Below are 23,926 nucleotides of genomic sequence, written 5' to 3' on the forward strand. Positions count from 1 at the left end.
AGTTGAAACTCCTTTTTATTTTACAGTTTTCGCTAAGATCCTAACTGAACTATGTTCCTATTCTACACTTTCAGCTATGATCTGGAAAGGATGTGTGAGCTGGCAGGTATGTGAGCGATACAGTCCAGCTGTGCCCTCAAGTTCACCTCCGAGTGTTCAGCACACTCACAGAAGAGTGCAGCTGCTTCAGCTTCAAGAAAGCATGTTTGCACATCCAATTTACACTTTCTCTGACGATGTGAACCGCAGGCATACATTTTTTAAATGAATGGTTAGTAACGCCAAGATGATTCAGTTGGTAAAGGCACTTGCCAGCAAACTTGAGGATGTGAGCTCAGGTCATGGAGCCCACATGGTGGAAGGAGAGAACCAGTTCCTGGAGTTTATCCTCTGACTTACACACACACACACACACACACACACACACACACACACACTAATAAAATGTTTTAATTAACATTTATCCTTGTTTGTTTGTGTTGTGGGATATTTGTAAAGATATATTGCTGTGATTGGCTTAATAAAGAGCTGAATAGCCAATAGTTAGGCAGGAGATATAAGGCAGGACTTCCAGGCAGAGAGGAGGAGGAGGAATCTAGGAACACAGGAGATGCCAATGAGACGTGGAGGGAGTTGGACATACAGAATAAAAAAAAGGTTAAAAAGTCACATGGTAAAATGTAGATTCATAGAAATAGGTTAATTTAAGTTAAAAGAGCTCATGGGATAAGCCTAAGCTAAGGCCAAGCTTTCACAATTAATAAGTCTCTGTACCATTTTTTGTGAGCTGACAGCCCAAAGAAAAATCCGACTACATGTTTCTTTTTGTTTTTTGAAACAGAGTTTCTGTGTAGCTCTGGTTGAGTTGGAACTCACTCTGTAAATCAGGCTGGTCTCAAACTCAGAAATCTGTCTGCCTCTGCCTCCTGAATGCTAAGATTAAAGGTGTGCCTGGTCTATTCTTGAAATTTATAATAGATTTTCCTCTTTTATTTTTATGTCTGTGTACCTTTTACATTCCTTGTGCCAACTAAGACCAGAAGAGAACATTGGATCTTTTGGAACTGAAGTTACAGATGGTTATGAGCCACCATGTGGGTTTGGGAAATTGAACTTGTGTCTTCTGAAAGAGCAGCCAGTGCTTTTAACCACTGAGCCATTTCTTCAACCTCAGATTTTCTTTTTAATGTCATTGAACTTAACTATTTAATATAAAATTTCTGAGATGTGGATTTATAAAATGTGGACCAAAAGTAATAGAAATATCTTCTCATTTCAAAAGCCATGGTCTTTGGGATCAAAGTAAGAGCTTGTTGCTCAGACAAGAGGCAGAAGGGAACTCTGAACACATTGCCATGTGAGTGTGTGTAGGGAGGTGGACATGCATGCTGGTATAAAGTCATTTCATTATCGTACCATAATTCCATCTATATGCTATTTTTAACATGTAAGATAACTTTTTCTTTGTTAAGAGTATGCTGAAATCACAAAGATTTGTTAAAATAATTCATAACAATAACTTCATATTTACTAATTTAGCACAACAATAGTTATTGAAATATAGATAAAAACTACATCTTTAGGTTTTCACACAATATATTTTTATGTATTCATTGTTTTAAACAGACATCTTAAATTAATTTGTCCTTATGCTTTTATGTATGAAAGATTTATATTTTCAATTAAGAATTTTATTTGGCTGCATGGAAAGAATCTTTCTAAACAATTATTTCTGAGATCTTGAGCTGGGTGGTGGCACACACCTTTAGTTCTAGCTCTCAGAGACAGAAGCAGGCAGATCCCTTGTGGTTGAGGCACAAAGCAAGCTCCAAGACAACTGGAGCTACACAGAGAAACTCTATCTTACAAAAAACAAAATGAAACAAAACAAAACAAAAATAAAAAAAGATCTTGAGCCATCCAAATACATCTTTAAAGCTCAATTAGTTTGCAAGACAATTGCACAATCTGCATATCTTCGAGGTCATACTGTTTCAACCATTTTTCTGTAAAAGCCAGCAGTTTATTAACTGATGTTAAAATTTGCTTAAAATTATCACTTAGCATTATAAAATTTACAGTAACTTCTGTTACCTCTTAATTGCTCTTTAATCTCTTTTAGTCCATTGACATAGAAAAAGCAAACAAGGTAGACTACTCAATTTTGCTGAAATTTTTTGGACTGATTTTTCATTTTAATTTTTAAAGTTTTTTTTATTTTTATGTGTGTGGATATTTTGCCTGCATGTGTGTGAGTGCACCACATGTGTGCCTGGTATCTCGGGAGGCCAGAAGAGGGAGTCTAATCCCCTAGAACTGTAGTCACAGATGGTTGTGAGTCACCATGTAGGTGCTGGGTCCAGAACCCAGGTCCTCTGCTTGAGCATTAAGTGCTCTTAACCCTGAGCCATCTCTCCAGCCTGGGACTGAACTTCTAAATTCCAGACCTTTTACAAATGTTTGTTGTTCCTTTTACACTGAACACTCCAACCCACTAGAATTTCTATACATTAAACACTCCGATCCACTGGAACTTCTTGGAACACCCGCTTACTTGAGATGATTTTACAGTCATGTCTAAGATTGTCCCAAATTACTTGTGCTAGCCTAATTTCTGAGGAGCATTTCATCATCCAGGTTTCAGGGTTGTAAAGAAGGCAGCTCAAGACAAGAGTCTCTTATACTTGTAATTTTGTTGTTGCCGTTTTGGCTCTTGCTGACCAAACCTTTCCGAGTGCCTGGAATGCAGCCCTCGCTATCCCTACCCACCTCTGGCAGCTGAGTGTGTTCGAGGTGGCGTGTCTCAGGAGGATGCTAGGGGTCACACGAAGAGATGGGCTGAGCAAAGATGACATTAAGAAACATCTCCATCTACAGAAGGAAGGAAACTACAGAATACAGCAATGGCGCTTGAATACTTCTGCCATGTTATGACAATCAATGATTGCAGATACTTGAAGACAGCACTGCTTGGAGGAGTGCACGGGATTAAGGCGAAAAGGAAGGCCCCCCAAAATGCTGGCTAGACAGCATGAAGGAAGACTGTGGAACCTTGGGTATGACAATAACACAAGCATCTAGGACGGCCCAGGATAGGAACAACTGGAGAACCACCATAGACAGGCTGCCCATGTGTGCTTAAGCATTGATGGGGCATAAATAATGATGATGATGAAACTAATTTATGCTATTTATGAATTGGCAATTATGTATATGCCAAATACGCTAATTTATACATGTCTTAACTCCTTTAAAATTTTTATTCTTATACGTAAAAATAAAAATATTTATTTATATACAAGTTTTGCCTGCATGTATGTGTATGTAATATATATATACACACACCCACAGAGGCCAGAAGAAGACTTCAGATCCCCTGGAACTGGATTTACAGTTGGTTGTGAGTTTGAAAATCAAAACCAGGTCCTCTGGAAGAGCAGCCAGTGGTCCTAAGGCTGAGCTACCATCATGCCAGCTCCATGACTCAGTTTTTGTTTACCCAGGAATAATGGTTAATCTCTGTTGTTGATTTATTTGGATTTAAAAAGCCTAGAAGGTTAGTAAAGGACACTTCTGGGAGATTCTAGGAGGGTATTTCCAGAGATGATTGAAATGTGGGGAGGCAGCTGAGGGGAGAGGAATCCCCCTCAGTGTGGGCAGCACTATCCAGTAGGCTGGGGTTTCCGATGAAACAGAAATGGGAAGGACGAAGTCTACTAGAGCACACTTGCTCTAAGACTCTGCTCGCTGGCTCCTGTGAGGCAAGCATCATTTGCCACGCCTCCACCTCAATGACATCTGCTTCAGCTTAGATCGAAAGCAATGGCATCAGACAGTCAGGGGCTAAAATCAGCGACACTGTGGGCCAAGACAAACCCTTCCTTCTTCTTTTACGCTGTTCTCCCAGGTGTTTGTCCCAGTGGCGGGACAGCTGACTAACATACCAGAGTTTTTCTCAGTTCTCACAAACCAGCACACTTTGGCTGAGTGTATTCTTAGCTTAAGGCCTTTCAGTGTAAACGACAAACCTTCCAGAGCTGTTGGGAGCCACCTGGAGGCACAGGTGGTCCTGCAGTTTGGAGGTATACCTGGCTTAGCCATGTGGGGCTGAGCACCCTTGCCTGCACCCTTGCCTGCACATGCTCAGAACAGCAGAATGGCATTAACCAATCAGGACAGCATTCAAGCCTCTCCACCGTTTAAAAGCAGCTGCCTCGGGGCCCAACTCTCTCTCTCTAAGCTTTCTCTCGTCCCTGCTCTATCTTCCCTTCCCCCAATTTTCCTCAATCAAAGGGCTCCGAATAAAGATGTGACCAGGGAAGGAATTCTCGTTTTTGGTGGCGTTCATTCCTGCTGGTCAGGATGCGCGCCTCAACTGGTGCTCGAAGCCCCGGGACGCTGAGGGACCCTGACAACTACGCCGGGGGACCCTGAGAAGGAAGCGCCCAGCAACATGCTGAAAGCTCGGGAGAAAAAGCTGAAATCAGACACCAGGACACAGAGAGCCGTGAATTTCAGAACTCTGAACACGTGGAGCGGTGAGTGACGTCAGTTAAATCCTCCAGAAAGGGGAGGAAAAAGAATAAAAAAAAAGTATAGGCCTAAAAAGAAAAGAAAATACAAAAAAAATCAAAGTTAAGGTATCTGAAAGAAGGTACAGAAAGCAACGGGGAAGAAAAATCCCTTAAGTTCAGTGCAGGTGGAGCTGAGAAAAAGCGAGGTTTACGGTTGGGAGATCCGCGGCTTCCTCCGTCCGTACTCGCTGTTAGAGACACGGAGGCAACAGTCTCGTAGGGAGGCGAGTTTGATCATGTGTGAAGACTGCCTTTCCTGTTCTTAAAGAGCCACAGAGTTTTGGAGGTGATTTTCGCCTAATTTTGTTAAGAGAGCTCAGTCTCTGGCTCTCACGTACAGAAATTTTGATTGAGGAAATGGGCTGGCACGGTGGTGCACACCTGTAATCCCAGCTACTCAGGAGGGAGACACAAAATTGCACTGGAGAGTGCTAGCTCATTCGGGAGGCGTGGCCATGCTAACCAGTTGCTGGCGGGGAGTTTGCTGGAGTCCGCAGAGGTCTACGAAAAGCCAGGTCACTGTGGCAACATGGACGGGCTAAAGTCCGTGTGACATCAGAGGCTATGTGTCCCGGCCTTCTGGCGGGGCTATGGTTTTTGGAGGACTTTTTCAGCACCTGAGCGGACTTGCACTGACTGAGGCGGAAGCTGCGTGGTGAGCAGCAGCGCAGCTTAAGACCTAAAGACGGAGACCCCTGGGAAGGTCTGAGACTGGGGCCCCCCGCGGCCCTAACCGGGCCCCCCACGGGTGGGCGGATGCCCCCCCTCGCTGGAGCTTGGAAAAGACTCACGGCCAGCGGTGCAAGTTCATTGCCTGAGGATAAACCGGCAAGCCCGCGCACGGCCCGGGGCGGAGCCATGCCTTTGGGCCATGCGGAGCGCGCCACGGTGGGCCGCGCCTCAGAGGCGGAGCTGCTGCTGCCGCCGCTCACAGCCGCTGTCACCAAAAATTTAGTCAGATAAAAACATTTGTCGCCAAAAATTCAGTCAGATAAAAACATTTATCCCCCAAACATCGCCCCTTTGTCAGCAGGAAGTAGTCAGATCGATTGCCGATGCCCATTCTCCCTCAAAGAACTGGTCGTGATTATCATAATAAAGGCGTGTCTACCTGGTTACCGTATCCTAGGTAACAAAGGCGGACCTTTTGCCTGAGGCAACGGGTGGAATAAACAATGCTACCTAGAGGTTTTTTCATTTGAATGCAGGGGCTGGAGAGATGGCTCAGAGGTTAAGAGCACTGACTGCTCTTCCAAAGGTCATGAGTTCAATTCCCAGTGACAACTGTTTTGGTGTTAGACAATAGAGGGGGACTACCAGTGACAGCTTCCCCCAGAGAAAGGATTTCTCTTGCATTCTTTACACTTAATTTTTAATTCAAAATTTTGCTGGTACAGGCAAACAAGATTTGCTTTTTGAAACAGAGACCTGCAAGTCTCTAAGTTCAAAACCAGCCTACTTCCAGTACTGATTGTGCTGAATTTTTACACTGAGAGTTTTTAATACTCTTAAATGTTAATTTGGGAGGAGAGTTTTGTTTATGTTTTTCTAGGAATGCTGACATACATCTGGATGCCAGCGAGACTGACAAGAGAGATAAAGAAGATGACCCAGTGGATGCTGAGTGTCCTGCTGTGGAAGATTCATGCGGAGGCAGCAGAGATGACCCTCTGGGCAGTGTCAAGAGCAGCTGTTTCACACCATCGACTTGAGCAACACCCTGTGCAACCTCTTATCTCTTAACAATTTTCTGACTGACTCTATTTTGCCTTTTCCTTCCTTAGGAATGGGTGGGAGCAGAGATATTCTTGGCATGCTGTGTCTAGGTGGAAGTGCTGTATGTCTTTGATTGGTGTGCTACCTGCTAGCCCAAGTGAGGTGGGACAAGGTCTTTGTGACACAGGCCTTGGCAGTCTTGGTATGTGTATCCTCACCCCAAGTTTGGCTCTCAGCTTCAAAAGAGCTCATAGGCAATTAGCCATGCGTAGCCTTAGTACCCTCTAGGGACCAGATAATCCCACGGTATAGAGAAAGGTATGTATAGGCGGAGGGTGTGCAGACACAGCCCTAGCACTCCCAGGGTAGTGTCCCATTGCACGGGAAGGGTGTGTCTTGTTTTTCTTTTCTTCAATCGGTCCACACATCATGAGGTGGGGACCAGATTGGAAAATAGTTTTGCCTTATTGCTCTTAAAGACATTAATAGGGGGAGCTGTTGGGAGCCACCTGGAGGCACAGGTGGTCCTGCAGTTTGGAGGTATACCTGGCTTAGCCATGTGGGGCTGAGCACCCTTGCCTGCACCCTTGCCTGCACATGCTCAGAACAGCAGAATGGCATTAACCAATCAGGACAGCATTCAAGCCTCTCCACCGTTTAAAAGCAGCTGCCTCGGGGCCCAACTCTCTCTCTCTAAGCTTTCTCTCGTCCCTGCTCTATCTTCCCTTCCCCCAATTTTCCTCAATCAAAGGGCTCCGAATAAAGATGTGACCAGGGAAGGAATTCTCGTTTTTGGTGGCGTTCATTCCTGCTGGTCAGGATGCGCGCCTCACAGAGCCTCTTCCTCAAATTCTCCTGGAGAAGACAGGGCTGACTGGCAAAGGACTTCTGGAAGAAGTCACAAAAATTGTCTTGCTGAAACCGGTTTTAACCTATTTCTTTGAATCTTTGCACAGCGCTGAGGACCTAAATCCCAATCCATGTAAGGAGATGTGACAGAGGAGAGAAACTGTCCTCCTCAGTCAAGTGCCATTAAAAATCTGTTAAAGTCACTGCTAATAAATGATAGGCTCTTAATTTCTTATTGTAAGCATTCCTTCGAATGTTCATTTCCCTGTGATAAGAAGAGACAATGGGGAACAAGGCAACTTGACTTCCAAATTGGAAGCTGTTGGAATCTCCCTCCCTCCCTGCCCTGGTTGCCTACAGCAGAGGACTGTCAGGTCAGCAGCCAGCCATGTCCATTGTGAACACTCCACGGAGGCCTTGAGGAAACCACACAATGATCCCGGCTGCTGAAGGTGCAGCCCCAATCAGTACTTTTTGCTACAAAAGTCTCTGTGAAACTCTAGATGACACTGCAACCATTTTTGCCTGGGCCGAGAGATAAACTTTCCCAAGGGTGCTAGCCAACAGACTGCTGTGGTCAGCGTTGCAGAGACATGCTACAATTGGCACAAACACAAACCTCCATTTGCCTAAGAGGTGTCTGTGATTGGTCCAAGTGGCTCTCCTTGAGCCGTATCAGCAGGCTACTCAGGCTCACTCTGAGAGTCAGCTGCTGGACTCCCTCTGGTATCGTAATATTAAATCCAATAAAAGCTTTCTTTCAAGTGGTTCCACCACCACCCCGTGTTTGGGTATGCAGAATGATCTGGAAACAAAGAGGAAGGAGCAGAGGAGAGCAGTTGTTAGGTCAAGCCACAAACATGGCGGCGCAGACGGCTGCCTGACCATTGAAGCGGCAGCAGCTGAACAATTTCAGACAAGCAAGGTGGGGGAATGGGAGAAGACAAGAGAAGGCAAGCAGCAGAGGCTAAAGAAGGAGAGAAGATGAGGGAAATTGTAAGCTTTGGTCACTCGAACTCTAGAGGGCTGTCAGGTCTGCAGGGTCAGTGGTCTAGACCAGGGGTTCTCCACTTTCCTAATGCTGTGACCCTTGGATACACTTCCTTATGGGTGATGACCCCAGCCATATAATTATTTCCTTTGCTACTTTATAACTGTCATTTTGCTATTGTTATGAATTGTAACTATCTGATACGCAGGATATCTGATATGCAGCCCCTATGAAAGGGGAATTTAATCTTCCAGGGGGTCTCCACTCACATGTTGAGAACCATTGGTCTAGACACTCCAGGCCAATAGCTATAACACTGGCCAGTGGTCATGGCTGAGGTCAATGGCTGAGGAATCACCAGGAGTGATTTGAAGGACCTGGGGGTTTCTGTCAGAAACATTAATGTTCTTTCCAGCTTCGCATCTTTGAAATGAAGAAACTCCAAGTGAGGGGGCCACAAGCTGCTGAAAGCAAGCAGGCTTCACACAGAGTACTAAAACCTGCTGGGTGGTGTTTCATTTCTGTTCAGCATTTTAGCAATTGCTGGAAAAGGAACATCAAATGTTGAGAAATAAGGCATCTGCATAATCCACATGTTCTCCTCGAGGCAAACCAGACCCGTGCTGTGATAAAATCTCATGGCGCTCATTCAGACTTGGCTCGTTAGCGTGGTAGTCTTCTGTGGGAACTGGAGGTCACCTGAGAGGGGCTACAGTGCAACCCTGTTACCAAACACGTCCCCTTGCTAGAGAATGACTGTGGTCTTTCCACGGTCATCTTAACCAATGCACCGAAAGCTCAGGCACCACAAACTTAACTCCAGTCTGCTTGTCAAGTTAGAATGTCCCAGAAGGGGGAAATGTGACAGAGCAAGAGGAGCTTCGACATTCGCCAAGCTTATTCATAATGGATCTCTATCTGCGATAGGAACTTGTATCTCCCTGATAGGGTAACCCCACATTCCATGAATGAATGGCCCCACCCTCATGAATAAGTAGGCAGCATAGTTTAGAAGGCTGATAACAATAAAAATCATATCTCTCTTCCAGGGTTACTCTCCAACTAAACCGAAGTATTTGAGTTATTTCTCAAATCCTTGGGGTCTTTGCTCAGAATCGTCCTTTGGCTTCTTGCCTCCACTGTTACCCTTGAGGACTCTTTCTTACTAGTTCAGTCTTCTTGTGAGCTTCTCTTGTTCTGCCCTTCCTTTGAGTGCAGTTCAGCTTTGGGTGTCACTCCTTCCCAGACCCTGGGCAACCTGGAGGCTGTCAAAGTAATAAGACAAAGTTATACCCTCAAGAAACAAATACTCCAGCAAAAGAAGGCTTCACCGACAATAAGGTTCATTAAATCATCTGTAGGTGAAGATTTCACACTGTGTTCAACCCTATCAGAGAGCTGTTGGGTTAGCTTTTGTGTATGAATATCAAGGTCTCTTTTCTGTTGTTGTTGGTCATTTGTTTCTTAAATTTTCATTATATTTATTATAAATGGAACCATGTCACATATGGAGATTTTCATCCAAGTATATGTTGTATGTTGAACTTATCCCCCCCACAGCCCTCTCTTCTTTTGTTTTTGCCCCCTACTAAGCCCCTTTCTTCCTCTAGACATATGTGATATCATGAATCTAAATAAAATCTAAGAATGGTTATCTCTAGTTGCATTGATTATTCTGTAAACAACATAATTTCATTTCTCTGTTTCTGAAAACAAATCAATTTAGGTATATATACCAATTCTTTATAATCCACTCCCCTTTTAGAAGACTGTTAGATTGATTCCATAACTAAGTTATTGTGGGTTGACCTTCAATAAACACTGATATGGAATTGTCTCTATTGTTGCAGGACATTCAGTCACACCCTGAACCCTGAGACTGCGTTAATTAAATAAAATCAACCTTGGGTCAGGAGACGGAGCCAGCAACTAGTTGACATAAAATAATCATAGAGAGTCAGAGAGAGTCCAGAAAATGGATAGAGAGGCACACAGGAAGTAGTAGGGAGGGGCTTTGAGTGTAGTGGTCTTTGGGGGTAACAGAAGAACCCTCTTTCTCTAAGATTCCAGAAAAGGAGGAACGTCAGCCGGTTCCTTGAACCTCTCTGAGCTAGCAGGTTTTCACCCCAGCCTCTGAATTTAGAGTCTTTGTTGGTAAAATTGTAAGATAAAAATTTAGATTAAAAACAACAATTGGCACTCCAACCTGTGGTACAGTGTCATGCCAGCCAGCAATGCGGCTTTGGCTGCCGCCGCTCCTCCAAAGATGCACTTAGGACACTGTTCCTGTCCCCTTCTGCTGCTACCACTGCTTCTGCAGAGGACAAACTGGGAAGTCATCAGAATTGGCAAGACACTTGGGAAGTCCTTAAGAAAAGAGTTAGATTGTATACCGAAAGAGGTGGCTGCTGCCTCTTTCCCCCACCCCCTCTTTTCTCTCTCCTTTCCCTTTTCTCCCATAACCCACTAATTAAACTATTCCTACTTTCTTGCAAGGCATGCCTATCCATCTCTCACCTGCGGCTCCTCATGGGACCTGCTGTCCTGCCTGCTGAGGTCTCTCACCCACTGTCTCCCAACCTGCTTGGGACCCACAGAGGCCTTGGGTGGTGGGAGCAGCTGCTCCTCATGGCCTGCTGTGGTCTCCTACCCGCTGTTGCCCTAAACCACCCTCAGTGGCCCACTGAGTGGTGAGGGCTCCCCACCTGCTGCTGTCCCTCAGGGAACTGTGCAATTTTTATATAAACTATTACAACCGGTCTAATATTATCCATTGCATTTATAATTTGCTTATTTATTAGATACTTGTGCATCAAGTGACATTTAGATTTATCAACAACGTCTTAAATCAAAAACTGTTATGCCTAGATTGTGGAGTCCCGCAAAAACCAACTAGGAGATTGAGTCCTGAATTGTAAAAGCAAAGAGCCTTTATTCTTATTCAAGTTCAAATTTGAACTCTTCATGTGCCCAATGCATTGGCATGATCAGAGAGCTCAGATGGGGTGTGGTTTATAATAGCAGAGGTTGGGGTGAGGGATTTCTAAGGTTCAGGACCCCTGATTGGCTGACATTTGTCTAGGGATGTCCTGGTGAGAAGCGGTGGGCATGTGCTGGCAGGTGATCCTATCCACAAGGGTTGGAACATTAGGAATTTCCTTTGGTACCAGGGTGGTCTCAGTGTGTGATATTTCTTGGAATCGGGTATTTCCTTAGGGTAAACTACTGAGACTGTTGAGATTGTCATGCTGGGTCCTACAAAACCAAAAACCATTTTGGACATAGTGTGTTAATCTCTCTGGTAGAGAATAAGACCACTACCACAGTTTAAAGCCAAATTTGAGGCAAGTGTTAATTAAACATTGGCAAGGTGGATAGGCTCTGGCCTGGTCCATCTCTGGTTTCCAAGGAAAAATGGCTCTGAGTCAGAGTTTGCTGCTGCTTAAGTACTTCCCATGAGGTCCAGTCAGGGGCAAGCATAGATTCTGGCATACCTCCAGCCTATACATCCACTCTGGGGCAAGCATCCATCCTGATAGATTTCCTGCCTGTGATATATTTCCTGCTGCTGTGTGATCAAGCGTACCCAGTGCAGATGGGTTGAGCAAAACTTGTTCAGGGGAGTGAAAACACGTGACTTGTTATCCCTGTCAACAACAGCCTCCAGCATTATCAAGACTATCTGTCCTTGGGCAAGGGGCTCGTGGATCAGAGGCATTTTTGTTTCATGGCTCTCTTAGGCATAGTAATTAAAACTTAAAATGTAACTTTGGTTTTCACAATTGCATTTAAAAAATAAGGCGAGGTGGGGGGGGTGTCAGAAGTCTCCTCATTTTTAGGCCCCACTCTTCCAAGTTCATGTTGCCAAATAGTGCAGTAAAAAAATGTATGATTAAATTTTTTTGAAGTCTATTTTGTCAGATATTAGAGCAATCACTCCTGTTTGTTTCCTAATTTCATTTGTTTGGAATACCTTTTTCCAACCAATGATTCTAAGGTTGAGTTTGTGTTTTGGATGCTTTTTTAGGAAGCAACAAATAGATGGATCCTGGAGGTTTTTTTTACCTTTTAAAAATTTAGTGTGTGTGCGTGTATGTGTGTGTGTGTGTGTGTGTGTGAGAGAGAGAGAGAGAGAGAGAGAGGGGGGGGGAGAGAGAGCGAGTGAGCACATTAATTTTTAAACTCACACTTGGTGAAGGCCACTCCTGCAGGATCAGTGAATTGCAGAGGTGTCTGGTGTCTTGGTTTTTCGTGTCTCTCATGCTTTTGCTTTGACACTTGTGCATCTGGGGTTAGGTTGTAATTGGGCTGTTTAAAAAAGCCCTTGTCATTTCCTTGGAAATGTTTGTAAGATCTAGGTTGTAGAAGATTTGGGATGTAGTTTTCTTCTTGTAGGATGGTGTTAGGAATACCAGTATCAATCCCCAGCAGAATGTCAAACTACCAGACAACCACTGTCAAAGGCCAGGCCACTGTGAAAATGCGGTAAGAGGTCAATTAAAAACAACCACTTGAATACAATCATTTTAGGAAGCAAAGGAGCAGTGATAGTACTGGGTTCCCCAAGATATTAGTTACTGTGGGTATGAGATGGACAGAAAACACAAACCAAGATTAATGGTGGACATTACGTTGGTAGAGAAAAAGAGAGGGGGAAACTAAAAAGGAGAAACAGAAAAGAGAACAGGAAGAGATATGGCAGTTTTGGTTTAAGACAGAATAATACATGAGGTAAAGAAATTCAACCAGATGACTTAAAACACCCCAGCCCTCAAGAGGTGGAGATGTAGAGATCCCACAAACTAGGGCAGCCTCTCTTCTTTGATAAAACCTGTGAAAAGGGAAAAAAATCATAGAAAAAGAATAAAGAAAAGAGAAAAGAAGAGAGGAGAGGAAGAAGGACATAGTAAGACAGAGCTGGCCTGTGAAACTGTCATTGGATGCTAAAAAGCGAAAACTGAGGAGTAGCTATAAAGGGGAGAAGTGGTTGGAGGGGGAAGCTGAGTGTAGACCAGACTCCTTCCTGACTTCAGTCTGGACCTGATTTTCCTTCCCTTCCCTCAGCCGCCTGCCACATTCCTTGACTGTCTTTGTAAGTATAGGTGGCCAATGTTGGCCCTGTCTTTGGGCAGTCCTCATGGGCTGGGTCACAGGTGCCCGTCACATCCTGAGGCAGTCCTTACAGAAGTCTGGTTGTGAACATTCACCCATCTCAAGACCAGGCCACAGCTGCTGGTCCCAATTTCATGGGCTGGGTTGCAAAAAAGTCCCTGCCCTGAGGTGCTCCTTCCCAGTGTTGCAATCTGAGTTTGTGGTCCCCTAGAGACTGATTCTAACTAGGTCTCTGCTGAGTGATTCTGATCCAAACTTTCTTTCCCTAACTGGAGAGATATTCCACTCACCATGTTTCCGAGTATAGTCCTGTCACACTTGCTAAAGTCCCCCAAGAGGGCTGTTCCTACAGTGACTGGGCTCCCTAAGTGGCCTCCTTAGTAGAGATCTTTAAAAAAAAAAAAAGGGTACCCAGGGCTTCTGAGCAACCCAAAGAGAAGGCTTTCTCAGTGTCTGCTACTGCTGCTCCCAAATTTTTCTACCCCTTTCTTTTTTTTTCCTTTAAAACATCGATTATGAAAATACCATACAGTTGTACTGCACAGGTCTCAGAATCTGGCCCAGCCCATGAAGAACTGCCCTGAAACAGGGTCAACATCAGATACCCGCACTTCCAAAGATGTCCAGGAATGTGCCAGGCATCAGAGGTAAGGGAAGGAGTATCGGGGAGTATCGGGTCCAGACTGGAGTCGATAAGTACTCGGGCTTCCCTCACACCTCCCACTTCATCCACTTCTTCCTCTTCTCTGCCTTAACCCATGGGTCCCTCTCACTTGTAGGGAGAGCTCCCCCAGACAGGCCAGTGCCCTAGGACTAACTCTGGGTATTATTCCTTGTATGGTTAAATTCCTAGTTTACATAGCCATTTAAACTAGGAATGTCTGAGTGCCTCCCCTGCTTCTCTTGCTAGTCTCAAACTTCCAATTTATTCCTCAGATTGTTTATCCTTACTTACATCTTCGAATTTTGGGGTCCCCGGGTGTTCAAAGTTCCACTCCAAATTCACTCATTTTTTGGATTTAAATTGAATATGGGGGGGAATAAAAATTTACCTAGATATATATTCTCCCTACTAGGCTGTAGGCTCTCTTAGGAGAAAAACCCTGTGTGGTCTTTCTGTGTACACTGTGGGCACAGACTAAAGGATTAACTTCTTCTCTATTCTGACGCTGGAGTTCAAGTCACCTCTTCAGGATCTCACAGAGGACTTATTTTCCTTCACATGAAACACTTCCATTTTTATTTTATTGTTTGCTCAATATTGAGATGATTTTTAAAACATTTGTTTCTCTGATATTTGGTGCTTGGCACAAATAATAAAGTTTGAGTCCAATTTTTTATGTTCTATATTATAGACTTTCAAAATGTCATATATATATATGTCAAATATATATGTATTTATATTTATATATACCTTCTGCCTAAATAAATTGTAAGACTTGAGTAACTAAAAATTACAGGACTTCCTTGTTAAAGGAGAAAAAATATACAGAAGTATCTTACCAATTAATCGGTTGTTTAAAAGCTACCTGGAAATTGAAGAAAATCTTAAGGTAGAAAGAGGTTTAATCCACGGGCAGCGTGTCTTTAGCAAAGAAAGCTTTGAAACAGCCCAAGAGGTCTGCAGCAGGACCCTGAGACGGATTTCGAGCCTAACAGTAGGTGGCACTCACAGCCTGGCACTGACTGGTCCTCAGCCGTGGAAAGGGACCTGCTAATAATGTCGGAGGAGAAACAATGTGGAGGACACAGACTGCTAGGATCTGCTGGCAGAAAACACTAGTTTCAGTAGCAAAGTAAAATAAAAACTCGACAGCACCGAAAAGTCCAAAGGCCGTTCCAGAGTTCCACCTGGGTAAACTCCTCTCCCAGGGAGATGGAGTCCATGCGCCGCTTAAGGAGAGAGAGGATACAGCTGAATTGGGAGAGTGCTTGCCTAGCATCTACAAAACCCTGGGTTCAATCCTAAATTCTTGATTAACTGAGCACGGGGATGTGTGCCTATATTCTCAACATCTGGAAGGTAGAATGGGGGGGGGGGTGGAGGATCAGAAAAATTAAAGGTCACTCTATAGTCAGTTCCAGGCTAGCCTGGGCTAGATGAGACCCTATTAGCAGAAGTGAGGCGAGAACAACAGCCGCATAGAGTGACTGTCTCCACAGGCAGAAGGGACCGAGTCTTCTCTTTCTGACACCTGACCAAGGCCAAAAAGCCATTTTAAAAAGATACCTACTAAGTGACTTGCTTGGAAACCTTGGGAAGCAAAAAGCCTTTCCTAAACTTTGTGTTTTGAGACCTAGAAAAAGTGTCCTGTGGCATTACTCCGAAAGCTGGTCTGCAGAAAGCCTGTAGATAATTGGGGGAAACTGAGCCGGACCACTCGGGGTCCTGTGAGATGGAAATCTGGACTGAGCCGTAGTCATCTGGAATGGGCCACACAGGCACGGGCTTTGCGCACGGGCCTAAACTCTGCAGGGGATCATCCGGAGGCATGACGCTGATACCTGTGGCGGACTGTTTGAAAGACCTCCCAACTGTGCTGGCACCATCCCCCAGATGAGAGACCTTGTGTAGACTCTGAACTCCTGCAAAGTCCTCTTAACATGGGACACCAGTCTAGGGGACCAGCTTTGTCCGCTCTGTTCGCTGTCTACCTGCTTTGTTGTTGTTGTTGTTGCTACTTTCTGATGGGGTTTCCCAAAGAACATAGGACAGACTGGAGTTTGGGGTCCTCCTGACTCAGTCACACAAGAGCAAGAATTGCTTTAGGTTGCCTGGTTCCATTTCTTTATCTCTCTTGTCATCTACCTCTAGACACAGCTGCCGTGTCTCCTCCTTCTGTCTTTATTGCTCCTGCTTCTGTTTGTTTTTCCCTTTTCTGTGTCCTCTGAGTTATTTGTCTCGCTCTGTTAATTCCTTTCCATTCATCAGCATCTAACATCTTAGTGCACATAGTACTATCTATGCTCCTTATTAGTGCCAGGGGAATGGGGTTGAATTAACTGATACCGTGATTTCAAATGGGCCTCTTCGGGTGTGGTTATTTCCCACCTCAGCATTGCAAATGCTTCAACTGAAAGAATGTGGGTGACTAAAACAAAATCCACCCAACAACCAAACACAAGATGTAATGCACAAACAAGAAACACGAAGAAGGGCTGGAGAGATGGTTCAGCAGTTAAGAGCACTGCCTGCTCTTCCAAAGTTCCTGAGTTCAATTCCCAGCAACCACATGGTGGCTCACAACCATATATAATGAGATCTGGTGCCCTCTTCTGGCCTGCAAGCATACATGCAGACAGAATACTGAGAATACTGTACACATAATAACTAAATAAATCTTAAAAAAAAAAAGAAACACGAAGAATCAAGCCTACATGATTCCTCCAACCAGTTCTACAGCAATGACCTCCAATCGGAGAATTAGACAAAATCCCAGAGAATGATTATAAGAATGATCAGCAAAGACAGAGGATATGAATAAACTCCTGGGATAATGAAAAGAGAACACACCAATGAATGAAATAAGGAAGCCAAGAAGGATAAACATCAATAAAGAAATAGAAATAAATACCAAAAAAATCTAATTTTAAAACATTTTATTATTTTTAATTGCTAGTATGTGTGCACTACCATGAGTGTGTGTGTGTGTGTGTGTGTGTGTGTGTGTGTGTGTCTGTGTGTCTGTGTGTGGGTGTGTGAATGTCAGTGAAGGTCCTTGCAGAGGCCAGAGTCATTGGATTCCTATGGAGCTGGAGTTACAGTTATGAGCTACCTGATGGGGTGCTGGAAACTGAATTCAGGTTCTTTGGAAAGACAACAAGTGTGTTTCCTGGTTGAGCCATCATCACTCCAGTCTCTGAGAAAATCAAACTTAAATATTGGGAAGTGAAAAGTTGAACAAGTCAAATAAGGACTCATCAACGGAATGAGTGATATGGAAGACAGGATGTGAGAGTCTGAGTAACTTTTGGACAAAGGTAACAATACATATAGGAAATATGACTAGAACATCTGAGGTCGATGGGTACCATTAAAAGAGTAAATTTTGACACCATGGGCACAGAAAGGGAGGAATTTCAAGATTAGGACATAGAAAACTTATTCAATAAAAAAACACAGCAAAGACTGTCCAGATCTAGAGAAAGAAATGCCCCTGCAGATATGAGACATTTAGATCACCAATCCAGCAAGGTCAGCAAAGAGCTCCACCATGTCACATTATAATTACAACACTAAATACACAGGACAAAGGAAGTCTACCAAAAACTAACAAAGAGAGACACGAAGTTGCATGCAATGACAAACCCATAATAATAACAGCAAACTTCTCAACAGAAACTCTGTGAAGCATTGTATTTTAAACTCTAACCAGTAACCGCCAATCAAGACGACAATATCCAATCTTTCAGAACGGAGGAAGAAAGGAAAACTGAAAATTGGCCATGATCACAGAAAATATTCAAAGGAATCCTACACACCAAAAAGAAAAACAAACACATTCATGGGGTCACAGGAAAGAACAAACCACACCAGAACAGTAAATAAGAAAGAAAGAATTAAAAAAAAAAGTACCAAACACTACAAAAACAACAAAATGACAGAAATTCACATGCAGCTTTCAATAATAACTCTGAATGTTTTTGTTTGCTTCTTTTCAGTGCTGCGAATTGTCTAGCATGACTTCACTCAGTCTAGACAATGGAACAGTACTGATCTCAACTTTTCAGTCAAACGGCACAGATCAGACTGGATTTAAAAATGGATCTGCCTATTTTTGCCTGTAAGAACTACAACTCACTGACAAGAACAAACATAGGTTTAGAGTGAAAGCATGGAAAAGTATATAGTGTCACCAGAAAGACAAGGGTAACCAGTCTAATATCTCACAAAAAAAACCCTGTAAATCAAAATTAATGAGAAGCAATAAGGAAGGACAGCATTATTGATTAAGGAATGTAAGTGGAGACTGCACCTTCATTTCCCAGCTTCCCAAACCCAAATAATCACACAGAAACTATATTAATTACAACACTGCTTGGGCAACAGCTTAGGCGTATTCCTACCTAGCTCTCATATCTTAAATTAACCCATGTTTGTTAATCTGTATAACACTGTGAGGCTGTGGCTTACCAGTAAGGCTCTGGTGTTTTTCTCCTTCAGCAGCTACATGGTGTCTCCCTGACTCCACCTTCTCTCTTTCTCTGTTCAGATTTCTCACCTTGCTATATTCTGCCCTGCCATAGGCCAAAGTAGAGTCTTTATTGACCACTGGTAATAAAACATATTCACAGCATACAGAGGGAAATCCCACATCAAGGGAGCAATCCACCAAAAGGACATTACAGTTTAAATCATATATACATGGAACATGGATGTATAAATAAGCCAAACTCAAAATCAACAGAAGGAAATTTAAAAAGATCATGATAGAAAGTAATAAAATAGAAGCAAAAAGAAAAATACAAATAATGAAGCAAAGAGTTGCTTCTTCAAAAACGTAAGCAAGACTGACAAACTCTTAGACAAACCAACCAAAAGAAAGAGAAAAGCGATCCAAGTTATTAAAATTAAAGCTGCAAAGGGAGACATTACAAAAGATATGATAAAATTCAGATGACTGCTGGGGAGTACTTTAAAACCTATATTCTGATCATTTGAAGAATGTAGAAGAGATAAAAAGTTTCCAGGTACATGTTATTTATTAAAATTAAACAAAGAGGTTGTAAGCACTTTAAATCAATTCAATACATAACAAGCAGTGAGAATGAAGACTTCCAACTAATAAAAATCTCAGACCCAGAAGATTCAGAGCTGAATTTCTAGACTTTGAAAGAATATTAATACTCCTCAAATTGTTGCATAAAATAGAAGGGACACTGCCAAACTCATAAAAGCCACGATTACAGATTCTAAAACCAGAATAGGAAGAAAGGATGAAAGGAAGGAAGGAAGATAGGAAGGAAGAAAGGAGGGAGGGAAGGAGGGAAGGAAGGAAGGAAGGAAGGAAGGAAGGAAGGAAGGAAGGAAGGAAGGAAGGAAGGAAGGAAATCATAGGCTAACCTTCTTAAATAGTGCTGCCCTCAGCAACGATCAAAGAAGGTTCTGTTTGCAGTTTTCAGTGCAGAGGCTGGTAAATGGTCAAAGTACTGAGAATAAGTGAATATTGAGTGCTCAGCACTAAACCTGAAATCTAAGTCACCCTCCCTTGAGGGAACATAGATGTAGAGGTTCAAATAGGAATGCCCCCTATAGACTCATGGGTTTGAAGGCTTAGCCCAAAAGGTCCATTGGCATCATTAGGAGGTGTGGCCTTCTTAGAGGAAGTGTGTCACTATGGAGGCAGGCTTTGAGGTCTCTTATGTTCAAGCTATGCCCAGCATGGCTCACATTTTCTTTCTGTTGCCTGCAGATCAAGATATGGAACTCTCAGCTCCTTCTCCAGTATCATGTCTGCCTGCACGCTGTCATGTCCTGCCATAATGATAATAGACTAAACCTCTGAAACTGTAAACCACCCAGTTAAATGTTTTCTATTATAAGAGTTACTGTGTTCTGTTGTGGGGCCCCTAGCAGTGGGATCAGGATCTGTCCCTGGCACACAAGCTGGATTTTTGGAACCTATTCCCCATGCAGGTATGCCTCGCACAGCCTTGATGCAGGGGGAGGAGCTTGGTCCAGCCTCAACGGGTCATGACGTGTTTTGTTGACTTCCATGGGAGGCCTATCCCTTCCTGAACAAAGGAGGGACGGATGGGGGGAATAGATGGGAGGTAGGTGGAGGGAAAGGGAGAGGGAGGGGAAACTATGATTTGTATTTAAAATAAATGAAAAAGTTAATTAAAAAAAGAGTTGTTGTGATCATGATATCTCTTTACAGCAATAAAACGCTAAGACAATAGAAGAAGTAGGGTATGAGGGAATCAACATAGGAGGTGGGAAAGAATATGATGAAATACATGTTCTAGATATGACATGGCTTTTGTACCCACAAACTCACAGCAGTTGTGGAGTCCTTCACAAGACCTACAAAAGATGAGGCTCATTAACATTCATCACGGATGGGAGAGGGCCTTACAAGACCCCAGCCCTCATGGAGAAGCTGTATAGGCGTTTGGGGCAGAGGGAGTCATAGAACTCAGTGGTGTAGTCACTGGAAGGTTGGTTGCCCTTGCTCAGTAAATACCCTGTGTTCATTCAAGAAACTCTAATTTAGAAGGAAGGAAGGAAGGAAGGAAGGAAGGAAGGAAGGAAGGAAGGAAGGAAGAAAGGAAGGAAGGAAGGAAGGACAGAGAAGTAATAGGAGGGAGACCTGGAAAGAAGGGGCTTGGCAGGAGGGCGAGTGGAACAAGAGAGGATATGGGAGGGAGAAATATGGCCAAGATGTATATGTATGAAATTGTGAAAGAGTTAAAAAAAACATCAAAAACAAACAAAACCCTATCCAACAAAACAAATAAACAACCCAAGCAATAAATGGGCTAATAAAATGAACAGATACTTCTTAAAGATGAAGTACTGATGACCAGTAGACATATGAAAAAATTTTGCTATCCTTAGTCATCTAAGATTTCATCTCACTGCAGCCAGAACGACTCTTGTCTTTGTTGTCCAGAACAAACAAACAACGATTGTGGCGAGGATGTGGGGAAATGGAAACCCTTACTTGATACTGGGGGAATGCAAATTGGTTCAGGCATTATGAAAGCCAGCGCAGAATTTTCTCAAAAAAACAAAATATGACAGCTGTGTCTTCGGTATACATCTCAAAGACTCCAAGTCAATGCACCCTAGAGAGAGCTACACACTGCACTTACTGTGGCGCTTCTGGCAAAAGCCAAATTATGAATTAGCTTACCTGTCTGTCAGCAGATGACCTGATAAAGAAAATGTGGTACATATTCATGACTCAGTTTTATTCAGCCTTAAAGAATTAAATTATATTGTGGACTGGAAAAAAATGGATGCAATGGGAGATCATCATAGTAAATAAAGTAAGCTAAACGCAGAAAAGCAAAAACATTGCATGTTTTCTCATAGATATATCACACACACACACACACATGACAGGAAAACTGGAGAAAGAGTGGTGGAAGGAGCAGGGAGGGAAGAGACAGGGAAAGGGGGAGGGGAAGCTAAGAAGAGAGAATGGAAGGGGTTGAATATATTCAAAATACATGATACACTTGGAAGAAACTCTGAAAAAAGTCAGCACTATGTATAAAGAGTTAAGCTTATAAAATGAGAAACAAAGCAAGACGAGGATCCTGAAGCAACGTGAAGAATTGTTAACCTTTTGCCTTTTCACCGAAATGCTCCCAAAACTGCAATGCTTTGTTCACAGTCCCAGTCTTGGCCAATTGGAGACCATTTGGCCACCCACTCTTACGTCATGGTAAATAGTGTGGCTTCTTCAAGCCATGTAGTCATTGCCTAAATAGCACATGCACTTCTGGGATGTTCAACATACTTGAAAATGAGCTTTCAGGATAAAAATAAAGATGGCAAAAGATGGATCCCATGTATTTGAAGACTTAATCATACACATGAACATGGGTATGGCGGGCTTTGGAATTTGGCAAACTTGTTATATAAACCGAACTGCACAGGAACACGATGGCAAACCCCAGGTATCTTGTAAATCTTAAAATATTTTCTCTCTGTGCCTTGGCACAAAGGTTCTAAGTCTCTGGGATTTGAACATATCTTGACATTTTACTTCTAATGATTGATTAGTAGACTCAAGCTACCGACTGTTTTCCATTAGAGATTCCGGGTTTGGCTCCTAGCTACACTCATTCTCGGTCAGTGAAAACCAGTTGATTCTTAGGTTCAGTAGGTGGACCCAAAGATACAAGGACTCATGCATTAGTCTTAAGATTTTATTTGAGCCAACTGATGAGAACACAAGCAGCCTCGTGATCAAGAGAGTCCTGGGAACAGATACAACTTAATCCCCACCTTAATGTTTTATGAATCTCGTTTACAAAGTTTCCCTACGTATGGAGGTGTAATTTGTTGTGGCACTGGGCATGGAGCCTGAGACCTCCTGCGTACTGCAATTGCTCCACCAGTGAACTATAGAGAAACTCTTTTGTATTTTGAGATTATCTCAATTTTGTCTCAGGCAGGCTTGAAACTTTCTTCATCCTCCTGAGAAGGATAATTATAGGACTGTGCCCCTCGGCCTGGCTCTACTCTCTAGTTCTCACCTGAGCGGCTGTCTTAGCAGGCGCACCACCAGGGCTGCTTGTTTCTACCTCACTGTTCAGGGCTGTACTTGTGGAAGGGTTCTGACAAGCTTCGTAGGAGTTACCGTCCTAATCATGAACACGACAGAAGACAGTCACTTTCCCATTTGACTCAAATCTTAGTTATTAAAGTAGGAAACATTATAAGGAGATCAACCATCAAACTAATATTTCTAAAACTTTTGATTTAACCATCCCCCTCCCCACTGAAGGGGTCTTTTTAGATAAATTTTTCCAAAAAAAACATTTTCCTTATAAAAATGTAAGATTGTAGACATGTGTATATCTGTATATCTTAGCTCTCTGGAGGACAAAAACCATTCTAACCATGGGGGGGGGTGCATTCAGAATATAGTATAGAACAATTAAAAAATTAGGGGAAAGAATGGAAATCACAGTATGACATCATTTTCAATCCAGAGCCCTCATTTATTTATCTGATCGTCAGATACAGTTGCTGTGGCTTTCTGGGCCAAAGCCCCCACCCTTCTTGCCCCACCACCTGGGTGACTGACCAGAGATGAGTGGGGCTGTGGCTGTTACCAGGACACCAATAAAAGCATCCTCTCAGGGACTGGAGGAGACGTCTTAGTGGTTGGGAGCATTGCTGCTCTTACAGAAGCCCCGAGTTCCAGTCCCAGTACCCACATGGTGACTCGCAGCCATCAGTAACTCCAGTTCCAGATGATCTGATGCCCTCTTCTGACCTCTGAGGGTGCCAGGCACGCACTCAGTGCACATAATACATTTGGGCAAAGCATTCATACAGGTGAAAATAAATAAATCTTAAGAAAATTAAAAAGCGTCTTCTCATATCTATGAGCACTGCCTCCTGCTTATTTGAAATCCCTCTAGGCATAACCAACTACCAGTTAAAAATGTCTGAGCGCCCGTCAGGAATTGGCAAACACAATATGATTGACAGTTCCCTGCGTGAATTGAAGCTATGAAGTCTCTTTAGAACTTTTTTGAAGGTCCGAACTGACACACCCTTCAGAGCAATTTCCTTTAGGAAAATTCATAGACCATTTACTACTTTAATCCAAAAGTAAAGCTAAGCCAGCACCAGAGTTATTGCAGCCGGTCAGCCTAGGTGAGAAAGTCCAAAGCGGAGCCGATGGGACGGGGCTGGGATGGAGATGGACCAAGGAAAAAGTAAAACGTCTACACTGATTCATACATTTGATTTTTTCAGTGGTGCTGACTGAATGAATCCAGAACCTCACACACACTGGGCACATACTCTGATGCTGGACTATAGCCCAGCTTCAGTGTTCGAACGTTTTACCAGGAGATTTACACCTAAGTCCAGGAGTTTGGGAATTATGTAATGACAGCTACCTAGCAAATCATATGAAGCAAAAGCTATTATTACTAATGTGGCAGAAAACAGAAATTTGCATAATATAGAAATTAATCATTTTGTACTGCA

General features: G+C 43.2%; 1 pseudogene; it reads left to right on the forward strand.

Annotated features, from left to right (window-relative positions):
• Window positions 1-5,221: 5,221 nt before the first annotated feature.
• LOC148122746 (Nuclear RNase P) lies at window positions 5,222-5,404 on the forward strand (annotated as a pseudogene).
• The last annotated feature ends 18,522 nt before the right edge of the window (window positions 5,405-23,926 follow it).

The sequence above is a fragment of the Myodes glareolus genome, chromosome 3 (assembly GCF_982192425.1).
Source record: "Myodes glareolus chromosome 3, mMyoGla1.1, whole genome shotgun sequence".
NCBI lineage: Eukaryota > Metazoa > Chordata > Mammalia > Rodentia > Cricetidae > Myodes > Myodes glareolus.